The sequence below is a fragment of the Canis lupus genome, chromosome 6 (genome assembly GCF_011100685.1).
Source record: "Canis lupus familiaris isolate Mischka breed German Shepherd chromosome 6, alternate assembly UU_Cfam_GSD_1.0, whole genome shotgun sequence".
NCBI lineage: Eukaryota > Metazoa > Chordata > Mammalia > Carnivora > Canidae > Canis > Canis lupus.
In genome coordinates, this window is record NC_049227.1 from 1,331,123 (window position 1) to 1,356,193 (window position 25,071).

The 25,071-nt window shown below is 35.8% G+C and overlaps 1 protein-coding gene and 1 non-coding gene across 6 annotated transcripts in view; both read left to right on the forward strand.

Annotated features, from left to right (window-relative positions):
• LOC479708 (S-adenosyl-L-methionine-dependent tRNA 4-demethylwyosine synthase TYW1) overlaps positions 1–25,071 on the forward strand; it is a 245,697-nt gene that overhangs the window by 153,777 nt on the left and 66,849 nt on the right. The window lies entirely within an intron of this gene.
• Positions 22,642–22,749, forward strand: LOC119872451. Its single transcript, XR_005361531.1, has one exon. It is a non-coding gene; the product is annotated as a U6 spliceosomal RNA (small nuclear RNA).

Here is a 25,071-nt window from a genome sequence, read left to right on the forward strand (position 1 = left end):
GTTTGTGAGGATAGAAAAAATTGGTATCTTGGGAGGAGAAGGGAGACAAAGTTTTGGGATTCATTTGGGGTGAAGTGTGTTTCTTGCTTGATTTGAAGTGGAAGAGGCCTGAAGAAGAACATGTAGGTAGAGGGGAAGATGTAGAGATACTTGATCTTTATATATCCCAAATAGAGGTAGGTTTTATTTCAAATTTCTAGATTAATGGTTTCATTGGTGCCTTAGGATTCTTGCATTATTGTAATGTATGTGTTAAGACAAATAATATTCATCATACTCATCAGCACATTGTTTTTAGTAAAATTTTTTTCAAAAAAATTAGTGATAGTCCTGGTTATCACATTGACATTAAGGTCACTTAACAATGCTTATTTAAGAGGTAGAATTATTTGTCCTAGTGTGCATAAGTCATGGATTTTTCACCTGACAAATGGTTGGGGAGGGACATAGCAAGGGCACCCAAGAAGTATTTGAAAAAATTACCGTCACATTCAATTTGTTTTTACTGATATTTACTTTGGATTTTCAGAGTGTATTAAGGGAATATTTACTTGTTAATCAAAAGTGATTTGGGCTTAGAAATGATTGAGATGCATTGCCACAAATGGGTATCTGGGAGCCATCAGCCCTCCATCACTAAGAGGCCATTCTTTCCTGCCACTTTGTAGACTTCATCCTTTCTAATTTCTTTCAAATGGAATAATTTAAAGCCATTCACCTCAAGGCTCATTTGAAAAATTTTAGCTTAGGTGTTGCCACTTCAGAGATTAGAGTTGAACCTTTTTATGAGAGTCGTTGTGTTTGATTTATGAAAAGAGGAGGAAAGGGAAATTAAAAGAATGGTCAGAAGCTAATTTCTTCTGCTTATTGAAACCAGAAAGAAGGAAGCATTTTATCAAACTGACATTTGAAGACCTTTATTAGTGCATTTGGGAAATGAAGATAGTGGAGACTCTGAGTTCGGTTTGATTTATGGCACTGGGAAGATAACCTGCTTCTGTGACGTGGTCCATAAGAAGCCAGTACATGTGGCAGAAGTTCATTTGCCACCTTCAGAGCAGTAACAAAAATGATGCCATTAGTTCCTTCCTAGTCTGAGATATTGGATTAAAATAAATACCATACATATTCAGTCATTTGCACCTTCACTTCATCCAGCCACACGGTGGGGAAAAAAGGTGTTTTGCCTGTAACAAGCTAGAAATGTTACAAACCACATAAATAGAATTTGAGCAACCGTTAGAGTTTATTAGCTTCATCTCCACCAGTTTTAAGAATCTTACTGATGAGACAGCTTGGGAGCCTGGCATTGCATCTCAAGATGTCTGGAGACACCAACCTGGTGCAGAAAATAAAAATAAAAGGTAGAGCAGTGGAGGTTTTTGGATGATAGGGACAAAAGAACTTTCACTGCATGATACCTCATTCTGCATTAGCATAAAGAGCATTTCTGTGTTCTCCTGTGCCCGGCTCAGGATGGAAAATTATCCTCTTTTGACTTTATGTACTTCGAAAATACCTGGTAGACATTGATGACCCTGGAGAATCCCTCAGTTGTGGGTGCATTTGTGTATTTCTAACTCATTACCATGAAAGTGCATCTCTCTTTTTCCCAGGGGTAAGGCAGTGATCATTTTGAAATTCCAGGTTGCCAGTTTCTGGGGATGTTGGCATGCAGGGGCTGAGGACAAGGATGGAGTAGAGAAGTATACCAACCACCTCCTGCCGTCTTTTTAGATGGTTCCACTTAGAGGAATTGCATTTTGAATACATCAATTCTTTGCTGAAAGTAAAGATTATATCCTAAAAAAAATCCATTAGAAAGAGTCACATTTGAAGAATTTAGCATTTAAAGCAAAATTTAGATTGAAGTTGGGAATTATAGTGAATCAGTGAAAGCCCTTATAAATACTGTGTTCATAGGGAATATTAATAACATTTTATAAATCTTTAATTAGTAATGGGTACTGTTCAGTTAATTTCTACTTCTCTGTTCTTGGCTTGCGTTACTATTTTCAGACTCCCCTACAGTAAACCACATGATAATTGCAAATTTGTTTTGTTCTGTGTTTATGCATAGTAAATAAAGCCTTTGCTTTTTTTCTTCCTGTTTGACCCATGGCTAAATTGTTGACTTCAGGTTTCACTGTGGCTCAAGAAACCCAGAGAATAGGGTACTTGAAATGAAAAGCCTGGGAATAAATTTTATCTAATCCATTTAGTTTGTCGTATTTTAAAATGTTCTCCTTAACACAGAGTTAGCTTCCTATGTGACACCTATGGTAACTTTATCCCAGACCTCACCAGAATCTATAGAAATTAGAAATTTCTGTCTCCTAATAGGTTCTAAAGTATATTTTAAAGCCTGGATTTGTTTTGTTCTTTTGTCCCTATCATCCAAAAACCTCCACTGCTCTACTTTTTATTTTCTGTCCTTTTTTCTCTTACTAATACCTAGGTCTTTCTTTTTTGGTAACATCTCCCTTAGTAGTGATTCAGAAAATACTGTACAGGGCAGCCCTGGTGGCTCAGCGGTTTAGTGCCGCCTTCTGCCCAGGGCCTGATCCTGGACACCCGGGATCAAGTCCCATGTCAGAGGAGCCTGCTTCTCCCTCTGCCTGTATCTCTGCCTCTCTGTGTGTGTCTTTCATGAATAAATAAATAAAATCTTTAAAAAAAAAAAAGAAATTACTGTATATTCTCATTTAAGTGTTCGCAGTTAAGGAAAATATGAATCTACAGGTGGTAGAATTTTATAGACTAAGCACTGGTGATCAAGGAGGATTACTGTGTCTAGAGGTAGCATCTGAAAGCAGTTATTTCCCAGCCAGCATAGTAGAGACTGGTGTGAAGGGTGGGAAGCTACAGCCCGGGGCTCAACTCTGATTTGCTCCTGCTTTTGTAATAAAGTTTTACTGGAACACAGCCATGCTGCTTGTTTACATACTGTCTGTGGCTGCTTTCCTGTTAGAATGGCAGAGCAGAGTAGTTGCCACAGAGACCATTTAGTTCCCAAAGCCTAACACAGAACAACTTTGCGACCTCTGGATTGGACTCACCATTCAGGTGCAGGGGCCTTGGTGGCTCCCTGCCATGTCTGCAACTGCCGTTCTTGGTCCTCCTGAAATCCTGATAGGGATTCACTTGACACTACTTGCTTCCTGAAACTCTTTCCTCCCTGGGTGTCTTAGAGCATTTCAGTCTTCTCAGTTTCTTCATTGTTCCTTGCCACCTCCTCCCCCTTTAGGCTTCTCCTTGCCCCCTGTTATTGGACGTATTTCCCAAGCTTAAGTCTTTTTTAAAAAATATTTATTTATTCATTCATGAGCGACAGAGAGAGAGAGACAGAGACACAGACCGAGGGAGAAGCAGGCTCCATGCAGGGAGTCTGACATGGGACTTGATCCTGGGTCTCCAGGATCACGCCTTAGGCTGAAGGCAGCGCTAAACCACTGAGTCATCCAGGCTGTCCCCAAGCTTCAGTCTTTGTCTCTTGTGATCTTGGTCGAGCACATCCTTTTGTGCTCCCCACACCCCATTCTCAAACCTGTTCCCACTTCTAAGTTCAGTTTCCTAACTAAATGTGCCTCCCAGACATACCTAGCTCCTGAGAATCTGGGTGGGCAAAACCCATCTCATCTGTGTTTTCAAGCCTGCTTTCCTCCTTGTCTCTCCTCTTCCTGTTAAGATGGCTGTTCTGCAATTACTCTTCACCAGAGAGGTCATTTTGACTCCCTGATTTACACTTACCATAGTTGAGATTAGCATCTTATGTTTCTTGGGTTTTCCCCATAACTACCAAAGCAATATTTGTGTAATTTATGACCTTTAGTCTTTTTTTCTTAAAGATTTTATTTATTCAAGAGAAACACATACACAAAGAGGCAGAGTAGGCAGAGGGATAAGCAGGCTTCCTGTGGTGAACCCAATGCAGGACTTGATCCCAGGACCCTGGGATCACGACCTGAGCCAAAGGCAGACACTAAACCACTGAGCCACCCAGGTGCCCCTCTTCTAGAAGTTTTATAGGTTTGCATTCTATATTTAGGGTTTTGTTTGTTTTGTTTTGGGGGGGGGGTTGTGTGAAAGGTATAAAGTTTGTGTCTAAATCTATTTATTTATTTATTTATTCCCTCACTCACTCTCTCACTCTCTCACTCAGTGTGGATGTCCAAATATCCTAGCACCATTTTGTTGAAAAGACTGTATTTTCTCAATTGAATTGCCTTTGTTTCTTTGCTAAAGATCAGTTGACTCTGTTTGTCTGGGTTCATTTCTCAGCTATTCTGATGGATCTATGTGTCTTTTTTTCACCAATGTTATACTATCTTATTTACTATAGCTTTACAGTAAATATTGAAAATGGATCATGTGAGTTCTCCAGCTTTGTTGTTCTTTAGAATTGTGTAGGTTGTTGTCTTTTATTGTTCCATTTAAACCTACATTGAGTTTGTCAGTATCTGTGAAATAGTTTGCTGAGATTATGGTTGAAATTGTGTTGAATCTATAGATCAAGTTGGGAAGAAGTGACATCTTAACAATATTGAGTCCTCTAGTTCATGAACACAGAATATTTCTCCTTTTATTTAGATTTTCTTTGATTTCTTTAATCAGATTTTCATAGTTTTCTACACATAGATCTTATATATAGTTTTGGTAGATTTATATATATCACATATTTTTGGGGCTATTGTAAATTTTTTTTAAAATTTCAAATTCTAGTTGTTCATTGCTGGCTGGTATATAGGAAAGCAGTTGAGTTGTACATTAATCCTCTATACTGTGATCTTGCTGTTCTCAATAGTTTTTTTGAGATATTCTACATAGACCGTCATGTCATCTACAAATAAAAAGTTTTATTTCTTCCTTTCCAATTTATATACCTTATATTTCTTTTTCTTGTCTTATTGTACTAGTTGGGTCTGTTACCCTGTTGAATAGGAGAGTTAATTTCTACTTCTCTGTTCTTTGTGTATTCTAACTCATTACCATGAAAGTGCATCTCTCTTTTTCCCAGGGGTAAAAAGAGAGGGGGCATCTTGGCTTACTCCCAGTCTTAGGGGGAAAGTGTCCTATTTCTTATAATTAAGTGTTCTATTAGCTGTGGGTTCTTTGTAGATATTCTTTATTGCTTGGAGGAAATTCCCCTTTATTTCTAGTTTGCTGAAGATTATAGAATGATAAATGTTGGCTTTTGTCAAATACTTCACTGCATTAATTTATATGATCACATGATTTTTCTACCCTAGCCTGTTATTTATTGTGTGATGTTGAGTGTTTTGAATACTACACCAGCCTTGGATACCTGAAATAAATCTCAAGTGGTCAGCATGTATATAATTATTTTATACATTGTTGGATTCAATTTGTAATGTTTTCTTTTTAAATTTATGTTCATGAGAGATATTGACCTCAATTTTTCTTTTTAAATGCCTTTATCTGGTTTTGATATTAGGGTAATGCTGGCCTCAGAATTCTATGAAAAGTGGTGCCTCTGCTTCTGTTTTCTAGAAGAGATTATGGTGGATTGATATCATTTCTGTCTTAAATGTTTGGCAGAATCCATCTGGGCTTGCTGCTTTCTGTTTTGGAAGGTTATTAATTATTCATTCAATTTCTTTAATATATATAGCCCTAATCATGATTTCCTCTTATGTGCATTTGGTCTTCAAGAAGTTTGTCCATTTCATCCATGTTACCAAATTTGTTTGCATAGAGGTATTCCTTTATTATTATTTTATTGTCCATGGGATCAGTATCACTACTGATCCCACTATAATTTTTGATCTTGGTAAGTTATGTTTTCTATCTTTTTTTTCTTGGCTAACCTAAGTAAAGGCTTATCAATTTTAATTGATTTTTTTTTTCTTCAGAGAACTGTGTTTTGGTTTTGTTGGTTTTTCTTTATTGGTTTTCCTTTTTCACTGTCATTGATTTCTGCCCTAACTTTTATTCTTTCTTCTACTTGGTCTAGGCTTAAATTGCTCATTATTCTCTACTTTACTAAAGTGAAGGCTTAGGTTATTGATTTTTTTCACTTAGGACTATGTCATTCATGACCTTTGTATAAATATTCGATTACACTGCATTTAATTGCTGCATACCTGTTCATCAAGTGGATTTGCTGTTAGTTTTTTTTTTTAACCTATCTACTATTAAATACCAGTGTGAAAACCTATGTACATCTTTGCTCGTATTTCTGATTACTTAGAATAAATTATAGAAGAGAAATTCCTGGGGTAAGAAATTATAAAGGTTTTAAATAGATATTGCCAAATTTGCCTTGTAAGTTTGTATTCCATGGTCTTGTCATCTCTACACATCTTTTGTACCAACTTCAGATATTAATATTCCATCATTACTCAGCTTTATAAAACAATAAAGTTGTTTCATTTTATGTGCGTTCTGATCTTAACGTTAATTTTCTTTTTTGTTGAAGTGTAACATGTATCGCTAAAGTACACAAGTCCTAATTAAGAATACAGCTTGATGAATCTTTAAATAAAATTGATCCACCTGTAATACCCTAAAGATCTCTTTCATGTCTCTTCCTCACTAGTAGACACATACATGTGTGTGTGTGCATATCTAGCTGTTTATTTTAAGTATGGTATGAAACAGGGATTCTTTTCCTGTGTGTCGATAAGGGATTGAAGCAGCATCCATTGTTTGAATAATTCATTCTCTGCCCCATGATTTGTGATGGCTGCCTGTTATAATCACATTTTCATATATTCATGGATATTTCTAAGCTTTCCACGTGTTATATCGATTTTTCTTTCTTGTCACATTGCCACTGGTTACTATAGCTTTATAAGACTTGATAGCACCAAAGACCCCTCCTCCTTCATCAAAATAGTTTTTCTTCAAAATTGTCTTGCTGATTCTTGGCACCTTAATACATTTTCATATTTATTTTAGAACCAGTTTGCCAGTGTTCATACACACAACCACATACACACACACAACTTTGGGATTACTGATTGAAATTGCATTGAATTTGTAGTTTAATTTGAGAAAGTTGCCATCCTTATGAAGTTACATCCTCCTCTGTTTATCACTTATTTTAAAGTTGCTTGTTTTATCACTTTATTATTCTTCTACTGGAATTTTTCTTTTTTTAAATATTTTATTCATGAGAGACACACAGAGAGAGAGAGAGAGAGAGAGAGAGAGAGGGGGGGCAAAGACACAGATAGAGGGAGAAGCAGGCTCCATGCAGGGAGCCTGACGTGGAACTTGATCTCAGGTCTCCAGGATCATGCCCTGGGCTGAAGGTGGCGGTAAACCACTGAGCCACCCAGGCTGCCCTGGAATTTATTTTCTAATTGTAAACTCTGGTTGGCTGTCTTTGGAGAATGTCAAATTTCCACACATCTTTTGAAATTGTTTGCAGGTTCTTCTTGAGTAGGAGGTTATTTTTGCTCACACGGGTGCTTTAATAGGCTGCTAGGTCCAATTACTGGTCACAAGGCTGTTTCGTTATATTTTTTCAGCTAGCTTTATCTACTTTTCATTTTTCATTTCATATATAAGGCAGTGGGGATGGGATGGCTCAACAGATGATGTATCCTTTTGACCATATGTCCATTATACATACTATTTGGTAAATAATGTGAATTAGGTAAGTAAGGATTTTGTATGAAAGGCTTAATTTTTGGCATTTTAGTTATTTGTATAGCAAATGCCATCTACCCTTCTTTCAGGCTCATCTTGCTGTTATTCCAGATTCACTTTCTTATGAGTCAGATATGAGCTAGAGTACTGTATACACAGGCACATCTTGTCACTGTTAAGCTTTCCAGGGAGGAAATTTTATAGGCTTACTTCATGGACTTAGTCACCTTCTAATGAGTCATTCCTTCCCCCCGCCCCCCCTCGCCAAGTTTAGGCATAAGGAGGGTAGTTGGTGGGTTAAAACAATCTGAACATTTATAAAATGTTTGCCTTTGGACAGTTAATTCCCCAGGAAGAGAGCCTTTAATATATAACATTTGGGACTTAATTAATTGTTACAAGTAATATTTCTGGAGAAATAGATCCATAGGATTTATTGAATTTAGGGATGTATGCTTTCTGACTTTTCCGTATTCCCTTCAGATTTACTTTCTCTCAGTAGTTTTGTGAGATGTGCTGTGGCTATATTGAGATAGCCTCCTCATATCATCTTCTGTATACTTGGATTCAGGTGTTTCTGCTTGTGTCTGCTTCAGGATGATGGATAGACCTTGCCTGTGGGAACATTGCCAGAGATTTTACTTTTTTGTCAATATCCACAGACATCTGAATTGATGTTGTTGCTTTGGTGATTGGAGTCTGTGTATGCACTCTGGTGTAGGCGGTAACATGATCTTTTCCTTATTGAGTTTTATGACATTGTTTATCTGACTTGTATTTACTCTTCTGTAGATAGGCTACCTCTCTCATTCCCCTTATGGCAGTGGCTTTAGACTTCTCAGTATAGATGTTCTCTCACATGGAAAGTAGAGAGAGTGGCCCTAAGATTTTGTGCTTATCTCCTTCTTCCTCTAGAAAACTTACCATTTATTCTTTCATTTATTTTTGTCTTTATTCTTTATATTTCTCTCCCTGATTCATCTTTTTTTTTAAAAAAATATTTATTTATTCCTGAGAAACACAGAGAGGAAAGAGACAGAGACAGAGACAGAAGCAGGCTCCATGCAGGGAGCCCGACACTGGACTCGATCCTGGTCTCCAGTACCACGCCCTGGGCCGAAGGCGGCGCTAAACCGCCGAGCCACCCGGGCTGCCCTCCCTTATTCATCTTTTAAAAAAATTATTATTCTCATTCCTTTTCCTTGTATTGCCATGTTGTAAACTTCTGTATTAGTGGTTCTCAGAGCACAGGTCATTTTTTCAGACAGTGAAAACTCCTGTTAAAATTCTACTGGAGTCACCTCATCCACTTTCTTCCAGTCTCCAAAGGATGGAGAAACACTACTCCATATTTCTCTTAGGCTTTTTAAAAATTAATTAATTAATTAATTAATTAATTAATTAATTAATTTTTCTCTTAGGCTTTTCTGAAGTGTAAATATTGCTGCCTTTTTTTTGTTTAATCCTCTAATGGGAATTTTTTTCCCCTGCTTTTGGGTATTTATTAATAATCTGTCCTTGTCTCATTCAGCTGCCAGTGCTCTTAGCCTACTTTGTCCTTTGCATTTGCACTTCTTTCTCTTCTTGTGGCTCCTCAAGAGACGAACCCCTTTGCCCGTATGTCTGTTATATGCATTATAATATGTGGTTGCATGTGTGTGTGTGTGTGTGGTCTATTCTGCATCTATACATGGATCACATACCTTCCTCCTACTCCTTCACATAGGTAACATTTCCTGCATATTAACCATGTTGCCAAGAGAATGTCAAGCCCTTCTTGACATTCAAAAATTTCAAAAAAAGAAATTTTTTGCTGTGTAAGTAACTTGTAGAGGCACATGACTCTTCAAACTCCAGGCACACTCTGTGTCATATTTGTTTATATGCATGGTCTTCTGAGGCTTTGCTGAACCTAAGGCAAATATCCTTTTTTATATCCTTTACTCAATTTCTGGTCTCTGGGCAGGAGAATTTAGTTGAAGCCATCTGCTATAATGGATAATTGAGATCAGGGATATCAAGAGACTGTTAAGCTGATTCAGTCTCATCTCAAGAGTTCATACTACTAAAAAATGTGTGTGTATACATGTTTTCTGATCCCACAACCTTTGTTATATTTCCTTCCAAGCCTTATTTGTGTCATTAATAATACCATTTATTACAGTTTTGTTTTTAGCCTTTTAAAAATTCAACATTATTACATAACAATTACTCCTCATCATTAAACATTCTCTTAAAACCAGTTCTTCTCAATAGGAACAAGTACAAAACACACATCCCCCTCCCCATTTCTTACCCCATTCTGAAAATAACATTTCCATTGAGCTCTTTCCTTTTGTTAGGAGAGTTTCTCAGCTATGTTAGGATTCATATCCACTGCTCTGAAATAATCAACTTTAGTGTTAAATAGCTATGTCATAAATTATCTTGTGCTTTCTTGAGATTGAAGCTCTTGAGAGTTAATAATACCTCATTATTATAAATAAAGCCAGAATGAATATTCTTATTCATCAGTATTTGTCCACAATTTTTATCATTTCCAAAGGCAAAATTTTTAGAAGTGCAATTATTGGGTCAACAGATTTGAGTATTTTTCAGGTTCTTTAATCATGTTGCCATGTTACTTTCCAAAATGTTTTTACTGAATTCTGCTTTTACCATCAGTGAGTGAGTACGCCTATCTTGATAAACTCTAGGCTGCACTTGGATATTGCTATTTTAAAAAAATCTTTGCCAATTTGATAACCCAAAATGGTACCTCATTACTGCTTCAATTTGCATTTCTTTGATTACTAGTAACTCAGTACCATATTTTAGGAGACCATTTTATCTTGTTTTGACATAGCTTCAACTCGAGTTCGTCTTGAATTGCAACTGTCAAGATAAATCGTTGAAATTAAGAGCTGTAGTCCTGGGATATAATAACCTCATCCAGAATATGTAGCACTGAAAACTGCCTAATTAGAAACAACAGAATTCTGTGTAACTCACAGTTATATATTTTTAAACTTTTTATTATAGATTTTTTAAATTTTTATTTATTTATGATATGCACACAGTGAGAGAGAGAGAGGCAGAGACACAGGCAGAGGGAGAAGCAGGCTCGACACAGGGAGCCCAACATGGGATTCGATCCCGGGTCTCCAGGATCCCGCCCTGGGCCAAAGGCAGGCACCAAACCACTGCGCCACCCAGGGATCCCATAGATTTTTAAAACACAGGAAAAAGAGAATAATAGAATGAATTCCTCTATGACCATGATCTTCACTTTGACAACTATTGGCACTCTTCATTTCTTGTTTCATCTGTCTCTTTTCTGTTTTGAGGGTGGAGAAGGCATTGGAATATTTCAAGTCAAATAAATATATCACTTTATTCATGAATACGTATGTATATAACATAGAAGGGCTTTAAAAAAATGAATGACTTTTCCCAGCATTTTGCATGTATTTTATCTCTTAAAGGATTTATTACTAGAGTATATCATATGTACAGAAAAGTGCACAGAGCTTAAGTGGACAGCTTGGTGAATTACTACAAAATGATCACACCTCTATATTCAGCAGCAAGCTTAAAAAATACAATATTAAGAGCACCTTCAGAGTCACCTTTTTATACCATTCATCTTCCCTCCTGGTCATAAGCCCCTCTTCTGTCTAAAACTAATCACCATTTGACTTCTAATATTGTAAGACAGTTTACTCTGGTTTTGAGCTTTATAGAAATCGAATCATATGGTACAGAACTGACCCTTGAACAATGCTGGGGTTGGGGTGCTGACCCCTTGTGCAGTTGAAAATCTTTATATAATTTTTGCCCCCCCAAAACGAGCTACTAATAGCTTGCTGTTGACCAAAAGCCTTACCCATAACATAGTTAATTAACACATATTTTGGGCAGCCCTGATAGCCCAGGGGTTTGGTGCCGCCTTCAGCCCGGGGTGTGATTCTGGAGACCTGGGACCCACATCAGGCTCCCTGCATGGAGCCTGCTTCTCCCTCTGCCTGTGTCTCTGCCTCTCTCTCTCTCTCTGTCTTTCATGATTAAATAAATAAAATCTTTAAAAAAAAACCTAACACCTATTTTGTATATGTAGTATGTACTGTATTCTTACAATAAAGTAAGCAAGAGAAAGACAAATGCTATTAAAGTCGTAAGAAAGAGAAAATACATGTCTAGTACTTACTGTAAGAAATTCAGTAAGTCGATGTATGCAGTTCACATGCATGCTGCTCAAGGGTCAGCTGTATTTTGCTTTATGTTATTAGATTTGTCCTTGTTGTATATAGCTGTAGTCCATTCATTTTTCTATTTCATTATATAAATATGCTACAGTTCATCTATTTTACTGTTGAAGAATAGTCATTTGTTCCAGTTTTTGGCTATCCCAAATCATCCTGCAAGTAGTATTCCTGTACGTGTCTTTTGGTGTATGTATTTGTTCTTTAATGTTGGCTGTATATCTAGGAATGGAATTCCTGGATCATTCGATATGCATGCATTCACATTTAGTAGTTAATGCCAAATAATTTCTAAAGTAATATATGAATTTGCACTCCTAACAGCAGTGTGTATCAGTTGTTTTTCTTCCTTGCCACCAGTTTCTTTTGTCAGTTTTTGTGGTGGGTTGTGAAATAATATTTTCTTGTAGATTTAATTTGAATTTCTCTTCATTGGTCATTGGGATACCCTGTTTTGAGAAGGATACTTTCTTCAAAGTTAGTGTTCTCTCATTAAATCAGAAAAAGCATTCTTATTCAAAGCCATACAGGGACATTCATGGCTTTTGTCAATATTCATTCTGCATTTATCTTTTTTCTTATTGGTTTGTAGAAGTTATTTACATATTATAGGTATGAGTAAATGTATTTTCTCATTCTATAGCTTGTCTCTTTCTTTTTCATATCTTTTGACAAGGAGAAGTTGCAATTTAATGTAGTCCAGCTTAATCATGCTTGCTTTTCTGTTGAGTGTGGTTTTAAAGCATTTAAGAAAATCACGAAGAGATTCTTATTTTCTAAATATTTTGTTGTTTTTCTTTCACATTTAAGTCCATAATCTGTTAAAATTTTTTTAAAATTGTGGATGCTTTTAACCCCCTACATGGACATCCATTTCACCCAACACTGTTTATTTAAAATATCTTCTTTTACTACCTTGTTCTATAGTGTCAGTTTTTATAATAAATCATATATCCATACTTGTTACTCATTTCTTTTTTTGTTGAGATAAAAATTGATCATTGACATGTGACATTTTGTAAGTTTAAGGTGTGTTCATTTGATACATTTATATAATGCAATATGATATATAATATTTCCATCACATCCAATAATTATCTTTTTTTATGGTGAGAACGTTTAATCTCTTAGCAACTTTGGTATAAAATATAGAATATTGTTAACTATAATCACAATGCTGTGCATTAGATCTCCAGGACTTTATTCATCTTATAATTGCAAGTTCGTACCCTTTGACCAATATCTCTCCAACTCCCCAACGCCCTGGCACCTTGTAACCACCATTCTACTCTGTTTCCGTGACTTCAACTACTGTAAATTCCACATATAAATGATATCATACTGTTGACTGTTAAACATCATAGGGGTTCAGGGCACGAACCCCCTGTGCAGTGGTAAATCTGCATATTAACTTTTGACTCCCCTGACACATGTTTTGAATATTCTATGTATTATACTATGTATAATAAAGTAAACTAATAATAATAATAAAGTAAACTAGAGAAAATAAAATGTTATAATAAAGTAATAATAAAGTAAACTAGAGAAAATAAAATGTTACTGAAAACATCAAGAAAGAGAAAATAGATTTATAGTACTGTATGTATATATTTACTGAAAATCTCTATATAAGTAGACTCACATAGTTCAAACCCATGTTGTCCAAGGGTCAGCTATATTTGTATTTCTTTCTTTGATTTACCTCACTTATTATAATAATGCCTTTGATGCCCATGGTTATCCACTTTGTCTCAAATGGGAGTATTTTCTTCTTTCTCTTGGCTGAGTAATATTCCAACGTAATATTCCACCACATGTTCGTTGACTATTTATCTGTTGATAGTCACTTAGGATGTTTCCATATATTGGCTATTTTGAATATCCTGTTTTCATTTCCTTTGGATATATACCCAGAAATGGAGTTGCTGGATCATATGCTAGTTCTACTTTTTATTTTTTGAGAATCCTTCATACTGCTCACCATAGTGACTGTACCAATTTACATTCCCACTCACAGTTCCCCAAACCCAAAATGGGTTCCCTTTTTTAAACATCCTTGTTAACACTTGTTTTCTTTTGTTGTCTTAAGGATAGCTAGTCTAATATGTGTGAGCAAATATCTCATTGTAGTTTTGATTTACATTTCCCTGATGATAAGTGACATTGAGCGTCTTTTCATGTACCTGTTGGCCATTTGGATGTCTTCTTTGGGAAAATGTCTATTCAGTTCCTATGCCCATTTTTTTTTAAAGATTTTATTTATTCATGAGAGAGAGAGAGAGGCAGAGACACAGGCAGAGGGAGAAGCAGGCTCCTCACAAGGAGCCCAATGTGGGACTCGACTCCATCTGGGACTCTAGGATCATGCCCTGAGCCAAAGGCAGATGCTCAACCGCTGAGCTACCCAGGTATCCTACCTCTGCCCAATTTTAAAATCAGACAGTTTCTGGGTTTTTTGTTTTTGTTTTTTGGGGCTTTTTTTTTTTTGCTTATTGAGTTGTAGTTCTTTAGATATTTTAGCCCTTAATCGGAAAATCATTTGTAAGTATTTTCTCTCATTCTGTAGGATGACTTTTCATTTTGTTGAAGATTAGTTTGATGTAGTCTCATTTGTCTGTTTTTGCTTTTGCTGCTTGTACTTTTGGTGTCATATCCAAAAAGTCATTGCTAAGATTAGTGTCAGAGAACTTTTTCCCTGTGTTATTTTCTAGAAATTTTATGGTTTCAGTTCATATAGAAGTCTTTAGTTCACTTCAAGTTAATTTTGATGAAAAATATGGTTTCAGTTCATATAGAAGTCTTTAATCCACTTCAAGTTAATTTTTGATGAAAGGGCGAATGATGAAAGATAGGGCTCCATTTTCATTGCTCTGTATGTGATTATGCAGTTTTCTCAGCATTTATTGAAGAGACTATCCTTTCTCCATTGAGTATTCTCAATGCTCAAATATTGGTTCCCTGGTCAAGGATTAGTTGACTGTATATACCGAAGTTTATTTTCAACTCTGTGTTCCACTGGTTTATGTGTCTGTCTTTGTGTCCATGCCATGCTGGTTTGATTACAATAGCTTTGCAGTAAACTTTGAAAGCAGGATATGTGTGCCTCCTGCTTTGTTCATTTTTCTCAAGATTGCTTTGGCTGGCCCTTGAGGGTCTCTTATGATTTCATATAAATTTTCAGATTGTTTTTCCTAGGTTGGTGAAAAATCCCATTGGAATTCTGATAGGGATTGCATTGAATAGGTAGCTTTGGGTATTACAGACATTTTAACAGTATTGATTTTTCTGATAGCTCACCATATTTTATAGGTATTTCCTTTTTTTCTTTCCTGTATTTAGATTGGCATTCACATTCTGACTTCCTAAGATACTTATGGATATTCAGTCTTATTTTTTAAAATTGAGATATAATTCATACAGCATAAATTTACCTTTTTAAAGTGTATAAATTCACTGGCTTTTAGCTTATTCACAAAATTGTGCAACTGTTAGCATTATCTCATTCCAGACCATTTTAATAGTGTCTGGCTTCTTTCAGTTAGCATAATTGTTTTCAAGATCCATTCATGTAATTGCTTGAATCAGAACCTCATTCTTTGTTTTTCTAGCTGAATAATACTCCAGTGTATGGATACACACTACATTTTGTTCATCCATTCTTCAGCTGATGGACATTGGGTTGTTTCTACCTTTTGGCTCTTAAGAATAACAAGCTGTGGGACGCCTGGGTGGCTCTGTGGTTGAGTGTGTCTGCCTTTGGCTCAGGGCATGATCCAGGAGTCCTGGGATGGAGTCCTGCATCGGGTTCCTTGCATGGAGCCTGCTTCTCTGTCTATGTCTCTGCTTCTTTCTCTGTGTCTCTCATGAGTAAATAAATAAAGTATTTTTTAAAAAGAGAGAATAACAAGCTGTGAATATTCATGTTCAAGTTTTAGTGTGAACCTATGTTTCTAATTCTTTCAGTTGTATTTGCCTAGGAATGGAAATGTTAGGTCATATGGTAGTTGAGTGTTTAACTTTTTGAGGAACCACCAGACTGAAGCATAAAAATTTTTCATTTTGATGAATTTCAACTTATTTTTTTTTTCATTTGTTGCTTGTGCTTTTGGTGTCATATCTAATGGCCTAATCCAAAACTTGTCCTCATGTTTTTTTTCAGAGTTTCATTGACTTAGCTCTTACATATAGATCTTTGATCTATTTTGAGTTAATTTGCATGTATAGTATGAAGTAGGAGTTCCACTTCATATATTTGCATGTGAATATTCAGTTATCTCAGGACTATTTGTCGAAGAAACTATTTTTCCTCCATTGAATGGATTTGACATGCTTGTCATATCAGTTGACTATATACATGTGGGTTCACTTCTGGACTCAATTCTATTCCATTAATCCATAGACCTGTTCTTATGCCAGTATCATACAATCTTGGTTAGGGTAGCTTTGTGTAAGTCTTGAAATCAGAAAGTGTGAGTTCCACAAATTTGTTCTTTTTCAGAGTTATTTTGGCTCTCTGGGTCCATATGCATTTCTGTATGCATCTTGAAAATCAGCTTTCCTCTCCTCTCTGAAAAATGGGCAGCCGGAATTTTGACAGAGATTTTTTATTTTTTATTGAGCTGAAATTCAAATAACATAAAGTTAACCATTTTGAAATGGAGAATGCACTGGCATTTAGTACCTTCATGATGTTATTTAATTACTGCCTCTACCTAGTTCCTAACCATTTTCATCATTCCTAAATAAAGTCTTGTATACAGTGAGTAGATACTCTCCATCCTCCCTACCCAGTTGCTGACAACCACAAATCTGCTTTCTCTTTCTAAGGATACACCTGTTCTGGATATTTCATAAAGTGAATTCATGCAGTAATGTTACTTTTTCATTCCTGGGATAAATCCCACTTAGTTATCCTGCGTAATATTTTAATAGCTATTGGATTTGGTTTGATAGGATTTCATTGAGCATTTCTGCATTTATATTCATAAGGGATACTGGATATTTTCTTGTGATATCTTTGTTTGGTTTGGTTCAAAGGTAATGGCTGGCCTCAGAGAAGGAATTTAAAAGTGTTCCCTTTTCTTCTGTTAATGGGAAGAGTTTGAGAATTATTCTTGAAGTGTTTGACAGAATTCACCAGTGAAACCATCTGTTTCTGGACTTTTTTTGGTTGGGAGTTTTTTTTTTTTTTTTTTTTAATTACTGATTCAATCTCTTTACTCGTTATAGGTTTGTTCAGATTTTCCATTTCTCTGTGACTCATTTTTGGTAATTTGTGTGTTTCTAGGAATTTGTCCATTTAATTTAGGTTATATCTAATTTGTTGGCATACAGTTGTTCACAGTATTCTCTTATACTCCTTTATATTTCTGCAAGGTTTGCAGTATTGTCTCCACTTTCATTTCTGATTTTAGATGTGTCTTCTCTCTCTTTTTTAGTCTGGTTACAGGTTTGTCAGTTGTGTTAATATTTTCATAGAACCAACTTGGATATTCTTTCTTCTCCAGTGTTTTCTCCATTCTCCCTTTTACTTCTGTTCTCATCTTTATTATTTTTTTCTCACTTTTCCCTTTTGGCTTAACTACTCTTCTACATTGAGATGTGAACTTAGGTTAATGTTTTGAGATATTTTTTTTATTTTTATGTAGGTGTTTACAGCTATTAGTTTTTCTCCAAGCAATGCTTTTTCAGTTTTCCATAATTTCTGATATGTTATGGTCTTATTTTTATTTATTGCAAAGTATTTTCCCTTTTTGTTTTTTCTCTGACCTATTGGTGTTGTGTAGTGAAAAATTAACTTTACCTAAGATGTGTATGGCTTTTGCCTTTGGATACTGGGAGATGATCTCTTGATTTTCAGAATGCCCTCCCTGATAGGAATATCTTTGTTTGCCTAGGGACTTTGGCCACTGGTCTAAAGATACAATTTATGGTGGAGGCTTTGTAACCTTACTAGTTTCATTATTAATTAATTTCATTATTAGTTCTAATCTCCAGGGGAACTAATAACTAAAAGTATGACTCTGAACCTCTAGGAGGGTCTGGAAACCCAAGTTTAGCCATGTGGGCCATATGTGATGGAGCTCCAAATAAAAACTCTGGACACCAAAGGCTCGTGTGGGATTTCCTGGTTTGGCAATACTCCTGATGAGAAATTAGCTGTTAATCTTATTGAAGATACCTTGTGTGTACCTGTTGTTTAGTGTGTGTGTTTGTGTGTGTGTGTGTGTGTTTATAAATGTTATAGCTTAATGAGTTAACCGTTTTATCAATATATAAGGACCTTTCTTGGCTCTTGTAACAATATTTTACTTAAAATCTATTTAGTCTGATGTTAGTAGAGCCACCCCAGCTCTCTTTTGGTTACCATTTGCATGGAATGCAATTTTTCCATCCTTTCACTTATCTGTGTCTTTGGATCTAAAGTGAATCTCTCTTGCAGACAGCATAGAAGTGGTTAAGTTTTTCTTTTTTTTTTTAATTTTTATTTATTTATGATAGTCACACACACACACACACAGAGAGAGAGAGAGAGAGAGAGAGAGGCAGAGACACAGGCAGAGGGAGAAGCAGGCTCCATGCACTGGGAGCCCGATGTAGGATTCGATCCCGAGTCTCCAGGATCGCGCCCTGGGCCAAAGGCAGGCGCCAAACCGCTGCGCCACCCAGGGATCCCCAGAAGTGGTTAAATTTTAAAGAAAAATCCATTCTGTCTTTTAATGGGTTAATTTAATCAACTTAAAGTGATGTATTGATGAAGACTGTGTATGATTTTTATTTCTTTTCTATATGTCTTACATATTTTTTTGTTTCTCGTTTCCTCCAGTGCTGCCCTTTTTTATTTGATTGATTTTTTTCCAGTGTAGTTTTTGATTCTCTCTTCATTTTGTTTGTATATTTGTTTAGTTATTTTCTTAATAGTTATTATGGGGTTTCAACTACTAAGACAATTAATTAATTAATTTTAAAAAGATTTTATTTATTTATTCATAAGAGACACAGAGAGAGGCAGAGACACAGGCAGAGAGAGAAGCAGGCTCCCCACAGGGAGCCTGAATCGGGACTCGATCCCAGGACCCCAGGATCACGCCCTGGGCCAAAAGCAGATGCTCAACTGCTGAGCCACCCAGGCAGCCCAAGACTTTTGCTTTAGAACAGTCTAGTTTGAATTCCTGCGAGGTTAACTTTAGTTACATACAAAAACTAATCCTACAAAACTCCATCTTCCTCCTTTTATGTTGTTAATTTCACAAGTTACATCTTTATACACTGCATACCTGTTAATATAAATCTGTAGATCTGTAGTTAAACTGTTTTGTGTAGATGTCTTTCAAATCACCTAGGAAACAAAAATAGGAAACTCAAAAATGAGTAATATTGGCTTTTATATTTATTAATGTATTTATTAACTCTTTTATTGGAGTTCTTTATTTCTTCTTTTGGTTTCAGGTTACTGTCTGGTATCATTTCCTGTTGTTCTAAAAGTCTCCCTTTTCTGTTTCTCCAAGGGCAGGTCTGCTCTTAGTGAACTCCCTCAGCTTTTCTTCATCTGGGAATGGCTTAGTTTTTCCTTTATCTTTGAAGGATAGTTTTGACAGGTATAATATTCCTGGTTGACAGTCCCCCCCCCCCCCCCCCAGCAGTTTAAATGTCATCCCACTGCCTCCTAACTACTATGGTTGTTGATGAGAAATATGAGAAATTGGCTCTTAATCTCATCAAGGATCTCATATCTGATAAAACACTTCTGTCTTGTGGCTTTCAATTCTTTTTGTCTTTTGACAGTTTCATTATAATGTGTCTTAGTATGGTTTTCTGAATTTATCCTTTTTGGAGTTTTTTGAGCTTCTTAGATATGTAGATTTATGTTTTTCATTAAATTTTTGAAGTTTTTGGCCATCCTTTTTTCAAATATTCTTGTTGCTGTTTGTTTTTTTTTTTTCTGAGATTTGTAATGTGTATGTTAGTATACTTCGTGGTGTTTTACATATCTCTAAGAAGAAACATAAATAATAAACCTACAACCCTTCTCTTTCTTTTTGGGAAATAAACATTATTAGTGGCTTGATGTGTTTTCTTTACTGATTTCCTGTTGAATCAGACTTTCTTCACTGAGTCTTATAACTTTTTTTTTTTTACCCTCTTTCCTTGATCTGCATCTTCAGTTGTTCATTAAGGTTGAAATTGATTGGCTACTTAATTTATTTTTTTTAAGATTTTATTTATTTATTAGAGAGAGAGAGCACATGGCAGGGAAGAGCAGAAGGAGGGGGAGAAGCAGACTCCCTATTGAGAAGGGAATCTGATGTGGGGCTGATCCCAGGACTCTCGGATCATGACCTAAGCTGAAGACAGACACTTAACCAACTGAGCCACCCAGGTGCTCCTACTTAATTTTTTTAAGAGTAATTCTACAATAGTTTTCCTGCTTATCTTTGAATGTAAAGAATGTTTCATTTGGTTGCATCATGAGTTATATCTTCGAATTTATTTTCTCATTCTTTATTTATTTAATTTATCAGATTGACACTTTTTTTTTTTTGTCTCCCACAAATAGTATAAAACTTCTTTAAAGCCATTTCAATAATAGGTGTGGTTTCTAAGGAGTTTGATAGATTGCCCAGTTTCTAGTAGAGGTATTAAATGTTCATTTCTTTTTAGCAACAATAGTCATTGGTGAGGAATTGTTTTAATTTTGAGGAGATTTTTTTGTCTTTTTTTGTTTTGTTTTTGTTTTGGCTTTAAATCATTCAGAATTAACTTTTTTTTTTTTTTTTAAGATTTTATTTACTCAGAGAAGAGAGAGAGAGAGGGAGAGAGAGAGGCAGAGACACAGGCAGAGGGAGAAGCAGGCTCCATGCAGGGAGCCTGACATGGGACTCGATTCCGGGTCCCCAGGATCACGCCCTGGACCGAAGGCAGTACTAAACCGCTGAGCCATCCGGGCTGCCCCAGAATTGACTTTTTAACAAGCATGCAATTTGTTCAATATTCACTTTGGTTTTTGTAAATTGAGGAGATAGTGCAAAAAGCAGCAGTGGTGGAGTCTTACCTCTGCTAGTTTCTTGGCTCCTCTCCTCTTTTGGTATTACTACTGTTGCTAATTTTCTCTGACTCTGGTTTTATTTAGCAGAATAGAATGTAAATTATACAACAGACAGCACTTTGTTTGCTTTGTTCATTGCTGTATCTCCAGCGCCTTATGCCTGGTGTAGAGAGGGACCCAGTGACTATTGGTTGGGTAACCAGTGAATCTGTGGAGCTGCTACTGGTGGTGCTGGCGATAGTGGCTAAAATTTATTGCTACCCGTATTTGTGCCAGACCATGTTCTGAGCCCTTTGTTTTAGTTCTTCTTACGACAGTACTACAAGATGCTGACGCTATTACTGTCCCCATTAAATAAATTAAATTCCCAGGAAATAACACTGATGTTATTTAAGCAGAGACACAGAGGGCCCACCTGGATTCACACATCTGGCACCAGAGCCAGAACATAATTGTCACTCTGTGGTTCTTTGTTCATCTTACACATTTTCCTCCTTTCTCCCATCCTTCTGACTGCTCAGGCCTTTTTGACCTAGTCCTTTTCTCCCTCAGTTCTCTTTGATAAGCACTGAACATTTACCTTTGCTATTTTGACCTCAGTTTTTAGTCCATGTATTTTCAGTTCATGTATTGCTTCCCCTAAGAAACAACGTAAGTTAAAACCCAAATTTAAAATCTGTCACAAAGATCTGGTCTAAATTTTAGAGGTGAACATCTAGGTCTCTTGCTAGAGACCAGCCACATTAGATATGATAGTACTTGCAAATATCTCCCCTTCCCCCCGATATTACTGTGTCACTGTGCACCACCGGTGCAGGTCAGGGGCATCTTAGATTCTCAGATTTAACAGAAAATACATGAAATTATAACATGCCAACTTTTTGACATTTTTGACAAATCACATTGTGACATTTTACAAATAACACTGTCCACAAACAACAGGTAGCTAAGCTGTTTGCCCCAATTAAATACTTTCATCCTCATTTTTGTATTCCATGGTATCACGCTATATCTGTTCCTACTAGATAACATACCACATTCTGAAAATTCTGTAGTAATAACCATTCCAAAGCCTATGCAAATTAAAAGTACTAAGTCCCCAAACGGAAAAAACAAAAGTTTAATTCAAATTAAATGAATACAATCCAGCTCACACTCTTCTTTCTTTTCTTTTCTTTTTCCTTTTCTTTTCTTTTCTTTTTTTTTCTTTTCTTTCTTTCTTTTTTTTAACAAAAAGAAGGATAAAATAACAGTGTTAAGTGTTTCCTTTGTAAAGGAAATTCTAGCTTTCACCTTTCAAGCAACATCTGCACCCAGTTTTTGTTTTAATCTAATCTAACTAGAGTCTAACACCCTTTTGTTCTTCTAGAGACCTTAGGAATTGCTTTAACTAATTTTAAACAGACTTTAAATAAAGTCTCTGAAATGATTCCATTGAGTAAGCCCCCCACAGACACAGCTAAAACCCAGATGTGAAGCTGATAATTTGAAATAAACTAATGAAGTCCAGTGGTATTTCTTTTCCGGTAACCCCCTAATGCTTCTCTTTGTCTGTAGCAATTTGATTATAAGTATGCTATAGATAAAAAGGTATGAAAATTAGTTACTTTGCTGATGAAAAGATACAAAGAAAGTAAAAAGGAAAAGGAAAACCATAAAGTGTATGAAACGATTTCCAAGATGTTTATAATAGTCCTCATCTAGCCAGAATATATAAAAATTTAGAAAAATATATCAGTGCTCGCTTTGGCAGCACATATACTAAAGTTGAAACAATACAGAAAAGATTAGCATGGCTCCTGCTCAAGGATGGACATGCAAATTCATGAAGTGCTCCATATTTAAAAAAAAATATATCAGTAGGGAAAAGACAGCCCAATAGAGAAATATTTAAAACACTTGAACAAGTACTTCATAAAAGCCCACATCCAAATGACCAGAAACATAATCAACTTATTTAGTAATCAGGCCAGTACAAAATAAAACAATGCAAGGCTGGCAAATTTTAAACACTAACAACACCAAGTATTGTTGAAGAAGAGAAATAACTGGAACTGAGACACCGCAGGTGGAAGTAAGGTGGAATGATTCTGGAAGCCGGATTGGCAGCACCTGCTAGAATTGCAGGAATACACATCCAATGACCCAGCATTTCTGCTCTCAGATGCTCCAAGAAAATTACGTGCTCTTGTGCATCTCAGGAGTTAAGTAAATAACACTGATGGCAACATTATTTTGTAAGAGACCCAAACTGGGGAAAAACAAAGATACAACTTTCACTAGTAGTATATTCATATGATGAAGTACAAAATGGCAATGAATTTGTCTGTACAGCCATGTCCAACAGTATGGATAATCTCACAAATGTCAAATTCTGTGAAAAAAGCCAGACCTAAAAGAGTGTATGTCATAATAGCATTTCAAACAGTTTCCTAAAATTGGCAGAATTAAACGCCAGTGTCAAAAAAGTATAACAACATTGTTTCATAACAGCTGAAAATGGAAATGATCCAAATGTCTATCAGTAGGGGAATAGTTGAAAAAATTGTTATATATGCAAATAATGGAATACTGGATAACAATGAAAATGAGCAAATGTGAACATCCAGTGACATGGATGAATTTTATAAATATGTTGAATGACAGAAGCAAAACACAAAAGGATAATGGTTCCATTTACATAAATTTCAAACATAGGCATAAATCTTAAACTGTAATGTGAGAGTCAGGATATTAGGTGTCTTTGGGACAAAGGGAATGGATAGTGGCCAAGTAATGGGTGTTTTCTTTATGCTAATAACCCTTTTAGCTACACATACATGTTTTATATACATTTCTCTTTGTATGTTTCATTTCACAATTTAAAAAGGTTTAGCAGAGTGAGAGAGAGCCATACTATTTGGGTTCATATCCCAGCCTTGCTACTTTCCAGCTATGTAACTTTGAGTAATTTATTCAATAGCTCTAGGCCTCAATTTCGTAACTGTAATGTGAAGATAATAATCAAACCTATTTTGTAAGATTTGTTGTAAAGATTAGACAAATATTGGAGTCTTCGCTATGATATTAAGCACTTAAAACAACAGCTGGCATGTGGTAAGTGCTGAGTAATTGCTAATTCCTGCTAGTGTTACTGTTGGTATCGTTGCCAGTTTTTTTGTTCCAAGGAATTTTAAACTCCCACTGGAGTTAACATTATAAATCTGTCCTGGCTCTCCATGTAGGTAAGTTTTTGTTTAGGTCTCAGAAAAGTTTATTTTCTTCACTATCCATGTTATTTCACAAACTAATCACTAGGTATTTTAAAAATGTATTTTATAATTTAAGTAGAATTTTCCTGGCCTTGCATTTCATAATTAGTTGTTGATGGCATCTAGTAACTAATACTATTTAGGACTTCCTGCTATCAGTCTGGGTTCTAAGTTCTACATGAATTCGTGCTTTTTATCTGTGTAGGACCCTCATTTTACACAGGGTAGAAACTACGAACAGTGGCGCCTGGGTGGCTCAGTCATTAAGGTCATTACCTTTGGCTCAGGTCATGATCCCGGGGTCCTGGGATCGAGTCCTATGTTGGGCTGTCTGCTAAGCAGGGAGTTAGCTTCTCCCTCTCTCTCTCTGCTCTCTCTTTCTCTCTCTCAAGTAAATAAATAAAATCTTTTAAAGAAAAAAAAAGAAAGAAACTGAGGAACAGAGGGGTAAAGGTAGCTAAGTATGTGGTCTGGGATTCAATCTGGCCCCAGCATCCAGTTTTCTCCACTAATCTATGCTAGGAAAGCTGTTCCTTTTTGTACTTTGATTTAGTAACTGGCCATCTTCCTTAACATTTTTTAGTTGACTTTCTAAGGTTTCCAAGAAGCCAGTTATATCATTTGCAAGTAATTATTTTTTGTATAGTATCCAATAATTGTTGTTCCCTTGCCTTATTGCTTTGATTTTAACTTTCAGGGGAAGTATTGATAAAAATAACAGAGTGGACATTTTGTTAGTATGACTAAATGAGAATGCCTGTATTTTTTAAATGACTGAGAATGACATTGACTATTAACTGGAGAGTATTCTCTATATGTTAAAGATGTGTTTTAATTATTTAGTTTGGTAACTAAAATGGCCTTTGATTTGTTTACTCAGTTTTGTTTTAAAATTAGGGATGGCTTTTAAGTTATA